A 13,639-nucleotide genomic window follows, 5' to 3' on the forward strand; every position below is an offset into this window, starting at 1 on the left:
CCAGCTCTGACCACCACCACATCCCACTAGGGCTGGGTACCAGACTCTATAATACTTAAACCCCGAAGCCTCCTCTCTTTCCTAACATGCTGACCCGGCTGTGTTGTATGATCTGGGCTGTGAGGGGTCCATGCTTAGATAGTGCGTTCCCAGCTTACAGCAGTGTCAAGCACAGAGCAGGCACCTTCAGAGGCAGGGAGAACAAGAAAGGTAAGCACATCCTGAAACAGAAGAGGTCTGAATCAAGTATCACATGAATGATACCACGCTCACACTATCTGAGATAATGCATAGGCTTCCTGTACCCCAGCACAGAAAGGAATGTTTGAATGGGAGATGCCACTCGTTGGTGATAAAGCTCTGTTTCCAGTGCTAACAAAGTTGGAACTTCTATCTGTGGTCCTAGTATCAACACGTGGCCTCCAAAATGCCATTTAAGGATGAGTTAGCTGCTGAATTAACAAAAAGAAGCTCCTGGGAATTCCCTGGCACTCCAGTGGTAAAGACTTGGCGCTTTCACTGCTGGGGCCCAGGTTTAATCCCTGGTCAGAGAACTAAGGTCCCGAAAGCCACATGGTGTGATAAAAAAAAAGGCTCACATCTTTTACATCTGCTCTCCAGATAGAACACATAATCAATAAACTGAAAATTCTGTTGCAGAGGGAAAATTCTATATTTTTGAAGTCACACACACACACACACACACACACACACACACACACAAAATAAACCCTGGAATCAAATCTCCACCCTGTTCTTTACTGGCTGTATGCATTTAGGAAATTTATTTATGCTCTCTGGGCTTGTTTCATCCATGACATGATAATGACAGTTATTTCTAGGGACTGCTGCAAAAAAACAAACGAAATAACAAGTATGGAAGACTGTGCCTGGCGCCGAGTGAGCCCTTCATGAACATCTGTCCCCATGTCTGTCCTCTGTTCAGAGGGAAGGCATCATCTACAGACAAAGAGGGGTGCAGGGGTGCACAGTGTCACAATGACTGACACTCTCATACGTGAGTTCTGAACAGTTGCGTAAGAATAAACCTGCAGACTGCGTGTGCTTTAATGGTGCAAAAAGCCAATCAGGTGTTTCTCTAAAACCTGTACTCTGTCCCCATGTACAGGAACTGTGCTTTCATACCATCTTCTCATCATTTTGACGTGAAAAATCTGTGTTTTCAAGATGTGGTGGCCCTTGTGTCACTGGTAGCTAGTCAGGGGGAATGAGCATAAACCTAAGGGAACAAAGGGGCCTTCAAAGGGTTCCAAAACGCCCTCTTCCATAAGCTGGGGTACTAGGTACATGGATGCCCATTTTATTATAGTAATTATTTAAACTGTACATAAGTTTCCACAGGCAGTTTTCTTTGTGTAATAGATTTTACAATTTAAAAGTGGGTGTCAGTCAGGATGGCTGCTATCCAAAAGTCTACAAGCAATAAATGCTGGAGAGGCTGTGGAGAAAAGGGAACCCTCTTACACTGTTGGTGGGAATGCAAACTAGTACAGCCATTATGGAAAACAGTGTGGAGATTCCTTAAAAAACTGGAAATAGAACTGCCATATAACCCAGCAATCCCACTTCTGGGCATACACACTGAGGAAACCAGATCTGAAAGAGACACGTGCACCCCAATGTTCATCGCAGCACTGTTTATAATAGCCAGGACATGGAAGCAACCTAGATGCCCATCAGCAGATGAATGGATAAGGAAGCTGTGGTGCATATACACCATGGAATTTTACTCAGCCATCAAAAAGAATTCATTTGAACCAGTCCTAATGAGATGGATGAAACTGGAGCCCCTTATACAGAGTGAAGTAAGCCAGAAAGATAAAGAACATTACAGCATACTAACACATATATATGGAATTTAGAAAGATGGTAACGATGACCCTATATGCAAAACAGAAAAAGAGACACAGAAATACAGAACAGACTTTTGAACTCTGTGGGAGAAGGTGAGGGTGGGATGTTTCAAAAGAACAGCATGTATACTGTCTATGGCGAAACAGATCACCAGCCCAGGTGGGATGCATGAGACAGGTGCTTGGGCCTGGTGCACTGGGAAGACCCAGAGGAGTCGGGTGGAGAGGGAGATGGGAGGGGGGATCGGGATGGGGAATAAGTGTAAATCTATGGCTGATTCATATCAATGTATGACAAAACCCACTGAAATGTTGTGAAGTAATTAGCCTCCAACTAATAAAAAAATTAAAAAAAAAAAAAAGTGGGTGTCAACTTAATACTCGGAGACTGAAATCTGGGTCCTAGGCATGGAAATCCTGATGGTATTTACTAAGGATAACACATTGATATTTTGTGAACTTGAACTGACAGATTTTATTTGAGCTACTGATGATATTTTAGAGGAATTACAGTTTAATAATTAAGAGTCCGTTTTAAAATGCACTTCAAAAGTCTCTCTCTAAATGACTGCAAATTTCAACCATGCTCACCAATGTAACTCAGAGTCATGCAACCAAAGTAAAGGGCAAAATAGACTAGAGGTCAAGAGCCCTTGGTTCGAGCCTCAGTTATCTTCCTGACAGTGTGGTACAGCTGCAAGTTAACTTTCAAAGTATTTAGAAAACACAAACTCAAGGTCAGACGGTACTCTGACACCCTCATCTGAAGTAACTGCAAAGTATTGGCTATTTTGTGAAGACAGGCTAAAAGCTGCCAAACTGACACTACTCCCCTCTTGTGCCTTCTCTCAGGACAATTCTTTTTTCTTTTAGGCTGTGTCACAAAGCATGAGGGATCTTAGTTCCCCAACCAGGGATTGAACCCATGGTCCCCACAGTGGAAGCTTAGAGTCAACCACTGGACTGCCAGTGAAGTGCCTCTCAGGACATTTTTTTTACCCCCAGTTAGTTACTGGTGTGCTTATGGTGGCAAATTATAAAATAATAACTAGCTAATTTCAAAGATGTTACTGTAATAATTGCAGTGATGATCTAAGGAGCAATCTTTAAAAGTAAACACAGCACTCACCAGGTTAAGTGTCTTACAGCTGTGTCATGCTTTGGCATTTACAAATCATAGTCACAGACATTTGTACTGAGAAATCACACACACACATGCACACACAGGAGGTGTCAGGAGACAAATGGGTACTAATGCAGGAAGCAGATGGAAGGACTGTCTCATGAGCAGACTGAGCACATGCTTCATAAACATAAGTGAGGTGAGGGCCCCCCCAAAACAGAAGAGAGTTTCATGAAGTTATCCAGAAGTCTGCAATCAGAAAATCTAACAAACCACTCATCATTTTCAGGTTATCTGTATGTTCCGTGCTTTAGAGTTAGCATTGTTAGTGTTGACTTTTTAATATATTTCATTTAAGGGAAAGCACCATGTGAAGAACCCTCCTGCTAATGTAGGAGACATAAGAGACATGGGTTCAATCCCTGGGTCAGGAAGATCCCCTAGGGGAGGAAATGGCAACCGACTTCAGTATTCTTGCCTGGAGAATCCCATGAACGGGGGAGCCTGGCAGGCTACAGTCCATGGGGTTGCAAAGAGTCAGACATGACTGAAGCGACTTAGCATGCATGCATGCATGCACCATATTCTTTGTAGAATTTAGACACTTCAAAGTTTATCATCATCTAGGCCTAGAAGCAGAAATACATGGAATAGAGGTTGGAAGCAGTGCAAATAATTTTAGCCATCTGTCCTCCCATGTACTAAATACTTCACAGTTTTCTGACCGGTAACATAAAACCTATGATCAGAATGCAATAGATTAGTCAGTTTACTCTAAATAACTCAGTGGTGTGGCTCATCTAATTACATAAGTGACATTAAATTATTTTTATAAGTATGAAAAATGGTTTTCCTTCTTAATAAATAATGACCTACCCTTCACAGTACTTAGCAATTTAACACACCAAATGCCTTATCTGGTGAAACATAAATGTGAAATGAAGTTATGAAAACATTTACAGTAAATGCCCAGGGGTGGATTGGAGCAACTTTGGGAGAAAATGAGGGAAATAAATGGTTAACTGCCAGGATACACATTCATGCTGGAAGACACAAAAAGGTTCACAGCAGTTGTTAAATTCATTTAGAGAAACTCACTTTATTTTTCCAACAGAGCTCTCACCAGCTAATCTGTATTACAACCTGCAGGAGTCTTAATATTCTCAGCAGGATCAAGATTTGGGCCACACTGATTCAGCTATTTAATCTTGCAAGAGAACAATATTTGGCAGGAAAAGACCCCACAGCACTGAGGGGACGTCCCAGAGGTTCGTTGTCAGCACAGACTGGGCCAAGAACACCAAAGGTGGAAACCAAACAGCACCAACCGATGCTTAGCCGTTCCGTTCAGTAGCTCTCTACTCACACCCGTACCTGCATTCTGCATGTGTGCTGACTGACCCAGCACATGTGTACATATGGGGCTTTCAGATCCATGCATGTTTTTAAAATCAAAACGTTTTCTCAACATTTTGGACTTGATTGTGAAGATTTCTTAAATCAAAACTATAGCTACAGAGGTTGGGAGTAGGAAAGAGATGAAGAAACAGCTATAGTTTTACTTTCAAAACACTTCAACCAGCAAATGAAAACCAACCTCTGGTGTTTACTTACCCATCTATGGCAAACTACATTTATAACCTCTAACATGATACAATGTATAACAGTTACATTTTGCAATAAAAATTAAAATAATTAATGAATTCTAATGAATATAGATTCTATTTTTAATGAATAGAGATTGTTCATTACAATATTTGTTCATAATATTGTTGTTCAATTGCTTGTTCAATTGTTATTATCTAATGTGTTTGTTACACTTTCTTTAAAGGCCAACACTGAAGTGTGACACCTTCTAATTACAGTATTTTGACTTCATATTTGGAAATAGTATTTTCTATTTAAAAATATTCCAAAGTATTCCTGGACTGCTTTTGTTTAAATAAATTGAATTAAAAATAAAATAAACTTTGATGGTCAGAAAATTTATAAATGAACAAATAAATAAATATTCATTCACACACATACACACACACACACACAAAAAGCCTTCAACTTCTTAAGCCCTGAAAACCAAAACAGAGAGAACATATATCTGAACTTTCAAATGTATGCAAATATTTATATGTTGATCTCTTAAGCCATCCTGAAATTAATAAGTTGATCAATACTCTTCTATAAATGAGCATTTTTCACATTTTATATATAATACTATGGTTTGATTAATTTTGAATGATATTTTCTAGAAGCCCATACTGACAACCAAACAGTGGATAGGGAAAACAAATACAGGAGACAGGAAAATTTAAAAACAAGATTGATAGCACCTACTATATAAATGAACGGTATGAGTCACTGTTCAAGAAAACGATTCCACAAAATTCTTCAAAAACTATTTTCAAATAGTGATGGTAAGGGTTCAATTCCTTTACCTCCAAAACCTGGCTAGTCATCCCTCTGACATTAACACACTATCAAGTATTTTATCACTGTGCCGCAATCATGCGCTCACCTTTCACAGGGAGGACCAATAAGCTCCATGAGGTCAAGGGTCATATCTGTTTTATTCCTCATATATTCCCACCTCCTAGCAAAGTACCTGGCACACATTAATAGTGAACATTCAAAATGTCTGTTAAGTCAGCAACTGTTTGAAAAGTGGTTTCCTTTGTAGAATCTGGAGGGTAGAGGGATCTATAGATACACATCTGAAATCTGCACATTTGAAAATACAATACTACTCTTTCAACAATCAACATTTCAGTGATAGTGTCTCTTTCTGCACCCTCACAAGTAGATGCTGGGTGTTACCTTATATTCATTCCTTTCTCCTTTTGCTCATCTTCTCCCTCATTTAGGACTTTACATTGCATTAAGGCTCTCCTTCTCCATGAAAGCCTTTCCCAAACACTTCACACATTTTAGCATGGAGCATAAATGCATGCAAAAAGTAGTTTCTCATTTTTTCTGCAAGCTACAGGGCCTAGTGCAATATGAGGCCCACAGGAAATGTTTAATGTTTAATAAACACATATACAGGTAAGGGAACAGTGAAGGTAGCTTCTACTTCTATCTTATTCTTTATAATCAAGGCACTGTGTTCTGGAGGATTCAAACATGAACAGGAAATGCTACTTGCCCTCAAAAGACCTATAATAATTATAGATCAAAAGTAAATATTTAAATCACTTTTTGGGGGGAAATAAATTCTATCAAAAATAACAAGTGTTAAGAACAGAATGATACTTTAAGTTTTTTTCTTTTATTCTTCCTTCTAAATCTGTATCCTTTTTCACAGTTTACAAAACACAGGCAAATTCTAATTCTTTCATAATTCTAAAAGTGAAATGATCAAAGGGCTTAATTCAAACAAATTAAAAGTTGGCCTTGTTATACTTAATATAGCCACAAGAGTAAAACTAAATCATAAATGTGAGCAAACAAAAAAAAATGATTATAACTTCTTGTTTCTTGTCTTTGGAAAAGCCTGGGGGTATGTTCCAAAAGCAATAGGTCCTTTTACAAGCAATCCTTCTAAGAGCATCATTGCACAGGATTCTGTACAGAAGAGGAAAAGCCTACAAAGCCACTCTGACAACAGTAAGAGAAAAGAAGGCTATGGTAGGAAGCATAAGCAAAAAATAAAGAAAAGCAATTTTCATGAAATAATTCTTCTAGGAAAATAGAATGCAAATTAGAGAATGTATCTGCACATACTTGAAAAAAAAAATCATTGCTTCTAACTTCCAATCATGCAATTTTCTTTAATTGTCTAAATTTGGCTTGGGTTACCAATGGGTTTAAACTAAATCTCTGTATAATGTTTCCCTTGACTCATGACCTCCTAATAAGTCAAAATGAAATTTTACTATTACACTTATTAACTGAAAAATACAACAGATTTTAAACCTACCTCTAAAAATCCATTGAAATGATAATTATGTGGCATAATTATTAATGACAGTCACATCTGGGGATTCCACAAATGTATCTGGTAAGATGTCTGGGTTTTCCTCAGTAATCAGTATGTGCTCACTGTAGATATGTCCCAAGAGCTATAAGAAAATCTGGAAGAAAATTCAGATACTTTTTAAGTTTTAAATCTGTATAATGCACTGGAAATTAAGACTTTTATTTAAGAAAAAAAAAAAAAAAAAAGCTAGTCTTTACTAGATTTTCCCTGTGGCATGGAATATTTATTCTCTATTGTCACACATCTGGCCTCCTTTTTCTTCACATCCACCCAGGTCAAACCGCCAGCACATGACATGTGAAATCTGTATTTTGAGCTATGTAATTCAACTGAGGCCTAGAAAACTTAAAAATATAACTACTACTATGATTTATCTTTGTTTCCATAAATGACTACGGCTTAAAATCACAAATGAAAAGAGGCTTGAAAGGCCCCAATTAAGGATTAGAAATAGGACCTAGAAGTAATTTTTTTTAAGTTAAGATTATTCTGTTTCAAAATAGGAAAAAACCTCAAAACTGAATGTACACGTTTTCCTGGAACAGGCAGTATCATCTACCTCCACTAAAGACAGTGATTTATGATAGAAGCTTGCTTATCTAAGCATATATAAAATGTATATGACTTATCTCAAAACTATTCTGTGATTTTATGTAGATCATTTTTCATTATGCCCCTCCCCCAACTTATATCTTAAAGCGCTAATCATCAATATGACTATTTGAGATGGGGGCCTTTAAGAGAGTAATTAAGGTTAAATGAGGCTTGCTAGGTGGGCCTAGTGGTAAAGAACCCACCTGCCAATGCAGGAGACATAAGAGATATGGGTTCCCTCCCTGGGTGGGGAAGATTCCCTGGAGGAGGACATAGCAACTCACTCCAGTATTCATGCCTGGAGAATCCCAGGGACAGAAGAGCCTGGCAGGCTACAGTCCACAGGGTCACAAAGAAACAGACACGACTGAAGCAACTTATCAGGTCATATGGGTGGAACCCTGATCCAATTCAACTGGTTTCCTTACAAGAAGAGGAAAACACACCAGAAGTCTCTTTCTCTCATGCACATGCAGTGAGAAAAGGCCACTGCAAGAAAGGTTCCTTCAACAAGCCAGGGAGAGCTCTCACCAGAACCTAACCCAGACAAACTTCGAGCTGAAACTTCCAGCCTCTAGAACTACAAGTAAATAAATGTCTGCCATTTAAGCCACACAACCTATAATATATTTTGTTACGGTGGCCCAAACAGACTACTGCAAGTCCAATTTTTTTCAGGTACTTACTCATCAGAAAGAGTTCCTTGGCTACAACCTTTTAAAACAGGGGAAGTCCTTGCATTTCTAATATAATAAGATTCTTCAATGCCACATTAGAAACCAAATGGTCCTACTTTACTTTGAGAATACTACTATAATCTTTGGATAAAACTACATAAATCACTGAAAATTGAAGTAAAAATAGGAGAAAGTAAAAAATAAGTGTTTATCAAGAAGTACAAAAGGAAAAAAAAAGGACTCAAAGCAATCTTAAAAGCTAAGAACTCTCTTTCAAAGAGAGGTTTCAAGAAAAAGAAAGTGACAAGAAAGGTAACATGCAAAAGAACCATCTTGGCAACACAACACATAAATTAAGAAAGTCATAGATAATCTTCATCTTCACAAAGTTAAAGAGGTAAAACACATATCAAATATCACATGAAATGTTAATTAAAGCCAAAAAGTAGAATGCAATGTGTGAGTTTGGTGGTACAGGTGACAAGGCTAGCATCAAAGCACTGTCACGACTCAGAGATAAGATCTCTGGATAGCTAGAGGGAAGCCGCTGTATATCATACATGGAGCTCAGCCCGGCGCCCTGTGTTGTCCTAGAGAAGGTAGGAAAGAGGGGTAGCAGGAGGGAGGCTCAGAAGGAGGGGATAGATGTATACACACAGACGACTGACTTTGTTGTAGAGCAGAAACTAACACAACATTGTAAAGCAATTATCCTCCAATTAAAAGAAAAAAAATCACTGTTCTCTGGGGCCTGGAAGTATGTCTGAGAACAAGGGGTGGAAATGTGGTGAACAGTGTGAAATTGTTCCAAATCAGAGGAAAGACTCATGAAAAGCCCAGAACAGAATAAGGAGCCAGGCCTAAAAGAAATGGAAGAATAGTGTTGAAGGACAGTGAAAGATAAGGTGAAAAATAATTTAGGAACAGACTGTGGAGGGTCCTTAGAGTCAGAAATTAAGGAGTTTAAAAGATTAGACTTTATCCTGCTGAAAGTGGAGGTCCAGGGAAAGTTTTTTAGTGGGTCATAATTAGGGTCATGATGAAAGAGGTATTTTAGAAAGAGTCGTCTGGTGACAGTGTTTAAGATACAACCGAAGGACCACAAGAGACTGAAAGGAGATAAGGCCAATTAGGAGACCTCTGTAATAACTTAGGCAGGATAAGGCCTGAACACAGCAGGACTGAAAAGAGGAATGTTGGGGGGAAGGGATTTCACAAAAGAAAGATCTTCAGAAATTGTTTGCCGAGTCCTTAATCGCTGTTTCCAAAAAGAAGTAGTATGTGTTAATTCTTTTATTATGGGGGCCCTTCCCAAACCTCCTCTTTAGACAATGCCATTTTACAAGGAAAACTCTTGTACGTGCCATGCACAAGTAATTACTGGTCTGGGATGTATTTGTTTTTTTAAGTGACTGTGGGTAAAAAATTGAGGATAAAAAGAAGAGATTAACCTTTGAAGTTCTGCCCTAGGTGGAAAAATAAAACAAAACCAGGTGTAAGGGAAACCACGGATTTAGATGAGAAAGAACCAAGACACAATTTTCCGTACATTTTTCTCATGAAAGTATAAGTATTCCTTATAGAAATACTTTCCCTAAGGAGAGGTTGTTCAGAGGATCTAATTAGACTGGGTATGTCAAAGCGTATTGAAACAAATAAACCATTCCTACATGTGGTAGGTATTATAAGGAAAATACATGTTATTGCAGTATTGCTTTCTACATACTCAATCTTCATTTTAAAGACAATGCTATTGACCTACTCAATGCTATTACTCAGGAATTTATGGGAGTTACTGGTTGAGATAAGTTGAAGATAAGGATCATTAAAGTAACACAGATTCACTCTGAGAAAATACTAGATTTCAAGGGCTTAAATCCAAACCACTGACCTCATCACTAATCATCTATGTTAATCAGCCCAGTTAGGAGTTATAGCAAAAATACCACTGGATTCTCCTTTCAAACTACCTGGTGTACTAGATTACACTACTCAAAACCAGAGGATTCCACTACTTAAAATCAGAAGATTCCATCAAGTTTTCATTAGTTACAAAACAGTTATGCTTCTTGTATGAGCAATAAAAGTAACAATCTATTTCAACACTGTATGGTGTTTATCTTTCTAGCCTTTAAAAAAATCCCATTTTATGTTTGCTCAATATAAAAAAGAAAGAAAAATTCTGTCAGTTGTTCAGGTTCATATAAGACCTAATTGCCTCATACACTATAATTTTGCTACCAGTTTACAATTAGCATGCATTTCTCATGCATGAGTTGACCCAATTACATAACAAATTTTGCCTTTGGGGATTTCTCTTGACTGCTTGTCTTCTGTCCACCATACAACTCAATTTCACACCATCAGCAGCTTGAACATGGCCACAGTCAGTCTCTGTCAAAATGATTTATTTAAATTACAAACAGAGACCAGATCCCCAGACAATCAGCTCTACCCTCATGCTCACCCTTTATACACAGTGTACCTTTGAATCAAATCTTTTAATAGTCCACAGACACTGCTATTCAATTATTAGGCCATGTTTATCTCCAGTAATCTAATACTTCTGAAGCCAACTCACAAAATCTTAAGGAACTAAATCAGCAGTATCCATGTAAGCTTATTAATGGGCATATAATTTATTTTGCATTCTAAGAAGTCAATGAAAAATTACGTAGCTATCTCAAAAAAAAACTAAAAACAATTACATTTCAATATCAAATTACATACAGACTCTTTTCTATAATGTTAAAAAAAAAAAAGGAGGGGATTCAACCTGAACTTTTCTTGTAAAGCAAATAAGCATTTCTGGGTATGCTAAATGTGAAAATAGTAATGAAAGGGGATATTTGGGAAACAGGATAGATAACCATAATGATAGATGCTACAGGTAAGGGACTAAATACAGAACAGGTGAAAATTCTATTGCCTATGTGCCAGTGATCTAAGGAAAGGGAATTCTAAAGATTTCCACTGAAGCCAACATACATAGGTACACTTACACATGCATGCATGTGCACACACACACAACACACACACACACATATTGAATATTTCTTCTGTGAGTCAAGGCACAAATCTTGACAAATCACATAATGGTATACTTACCATTTTAGTCACTCTGTAAAATATAAGATTTGTCATCTGGGTCTTTTTTTTCCTTCCCCTTCATACAATATTTCTCCACCACCTGAAATAAATTAGAAAATAAACATCTCGATTTTATCTACAGCACAAAGATTGTCACAGTCTCTAGGGGTTGAACTTCATCATTTTATTTCACAATTTATCCCCAGACTGTCTCAGCTAATTGAAAATGCAGTTTATATTAGTGTGTAAAAAGAAAAACACATCAATACTCTTCTCTAGGCTGGACTGAGTCCCTTAGACGTCTGGGGGTGAGTCTGCCTTACTATCCTGCTGCAGATTTCCTGAATGCACTGCTTATAAACTTGAAGGTGGTAACCACATGAATTAGAAACTGCCTTTACAATTATGCCAGAACTATAAGGACAACAGAAGAAAGACATTTTTTAATGTTAGAAGTTACAGGAGTTCCTCAATTCATGTTTATATGTTGTCATTTAAGAACATTTTTCTGAAATATCACTAAGTAAAGAAAATGTGAAAATGTACTAAGACATTTCTGCCATTCCTGAATTTATACTCTAGAACTGGGGAGGTGGGGTAGGCAATCAGACATCTTCTGCAATTTCATAGGAAAACCTTTTTATTTTGGGAACTAGTTCTTTTTTTCATTCCAACCACTCCATAAATTATGAAATCTTGCCTCTTTTCTTATTCTTTCTGCAGCTATACTAAGAGAGAAATATAGTGGAAGAACTTCAAATTGCAGCATTTAATAAATCTCCCAGATTCAATATGCTGGGATTATAGACTCCAAAAGAAAGAAGTTAAGGCTAAACCTGCTCTCACCCTTTTCATTACACACAATTTCAAATTTACAGTTGTATTTCATCTCACACCTTGGTAACACACCCAGACTAAGTAGGCATTTCCAAATGATTTCAAGCCTTTAACAAATGAATATGAGAATGTTTGAAAAAAAATTCATAACACTAACATAGTAACAAGCAATCAAAAATGCCCACTCATCCATAACATATTATCTAAAACACCTAGGAGGTGTCATTAAATCCACCGTATTATGTCTTTATACTTTCCTTAGTCCAAAACGGATTAAAGGCAGTTCAAAAAGATCTGGACAATATTCAAAGATAAACTAAAAACAAGTAAGAAAATGAAGCAAACGGAAAAACAAAGATTACAAAGACCCTGACTTAGTTAACATACCTACATCAACCTATTTTAAACCCAGAGCTCAAATCTCATATCCCTTGTGATTTTCAGGATAAACCCACTCTATCCCAGCATCAGGAGAAGACTCTGGTGTCTCGAATCTGACCTTCTTCCTCCCAAAACAGACACAATCTAGGCCATGGTCAAAAACATCTGTCTGGATTTGGCCAATATATTTCAGTGGTTTGGGTTTATCTGAAAGTAATGCAGAAAACTGAACTAGTCAAAATACCACCTTTCAGATTAGCCCATGTTTCTTACAGAAAAAAAGATCCTTGAGTAATATGGAAAACCTGGGAGGTCACAGGAAAAGTTCATGAAGTTGTAGCCTTATAAATGAATAATAAACTCACTAGACCTCAGAATATTTAACAGCTTCTTTTCTCCAACAGTAAATCCCTAACTTCTTGTGCACTGTTGGTGGGATTGTAAATTGGTGCAGCCACTATGAAAAACAGCATAGCAGTTCCTCAAAAAATTAAAAATAGAACTACCATATTATCCAACAAATCCACTTCTGGGAATGTATCCAAAGGAAACAAAAACCCTAACTCAAAAAGATATCTGCGTTCTCATACTCATTGCAGCATTATTCACAACAGCCAAGACATGGAAACAACCTAAGTATCCATCAATGGATAAATGGATAAAGGTATTTCAGGAAATATGTAAGTATGTATGCATGTGTGCACACACAAAGAAATATTATTCAACCAGGAAAAGGAGAAAATCCTACCATTTTTAACAATATTGATGGACCTAGAAGGCATTATGCTAAGTGAAATAAGTCAGATAGACTTATTGACAAATAGTATATGATCTCACTTATATGTGTTACCTAAAAAAAAGAAGAAACAAAAAACCCACACCAAACTTATAGGAAAAAAAGGTCAGTTTTGTGGTTACCAGAGGGGTGGAGAGAGGGAAAACTGAAAGAATGTGGTCAAAAGGTACAATCTTCCAGTTATAAGATAAACCAGTATTAGATATGTAATTTACAACATGATGATTGTAGTTGACACAGCTGTATATTATACAAGAAAGTTGTTCAGAAAGCAGACCCCAAGGATTCTCATCA

General features: G+C 37.4%; 1 protein-coding gene and 1 long non-coding RNA gene across 3 annotated transcripts in view; both read right to left on the reverse strand.

The window, feature by feature from the left end:
• Window positions 1-13,639, reverse strand: part of NEBL (nebulette) — a 380,361-nt gene that overhangs the window by 168,604 nt on the left and 198,118 nt on the right. The window lies entirely within an intron of this gene.
• LOC122447953 overlaps window positions 1-13,639 on the reverse strand; it is a 52,039-nt gene that overhangs the window by 36,051 nt on the left and 2,349 nt on the right. Inside the window, exons 2-3 of the long non-coding RNA XR_006271462.1 lie at window positions 11,350-11,431; window positions 6,911-7,064 (exon numbers count right to left, since the gene is read on the reverse strand). This is a non-coding gene — a long non-coding RNA (uncharacterized LOC122447953). The remainder of the gene's footprint in view (window positions 1-6,910; window positions 7,065-11,349; window positions 11,432-13,639) is intronic.

Source organism: Cervus canadensis, chromosome 10, assembly GCF_019320065.1.
Source record: "Cervus canadensis isolate Bull #8, Minnesota chromosome 10, ASM1932006v1, whole genome shotgun sequence".
NCBI classification, from domain to species: Eukaryota; Metazoa; Chordata; class Mammalia; order Artiodactyla; family Cervidae; genus Cervus; species Cervus canadensis.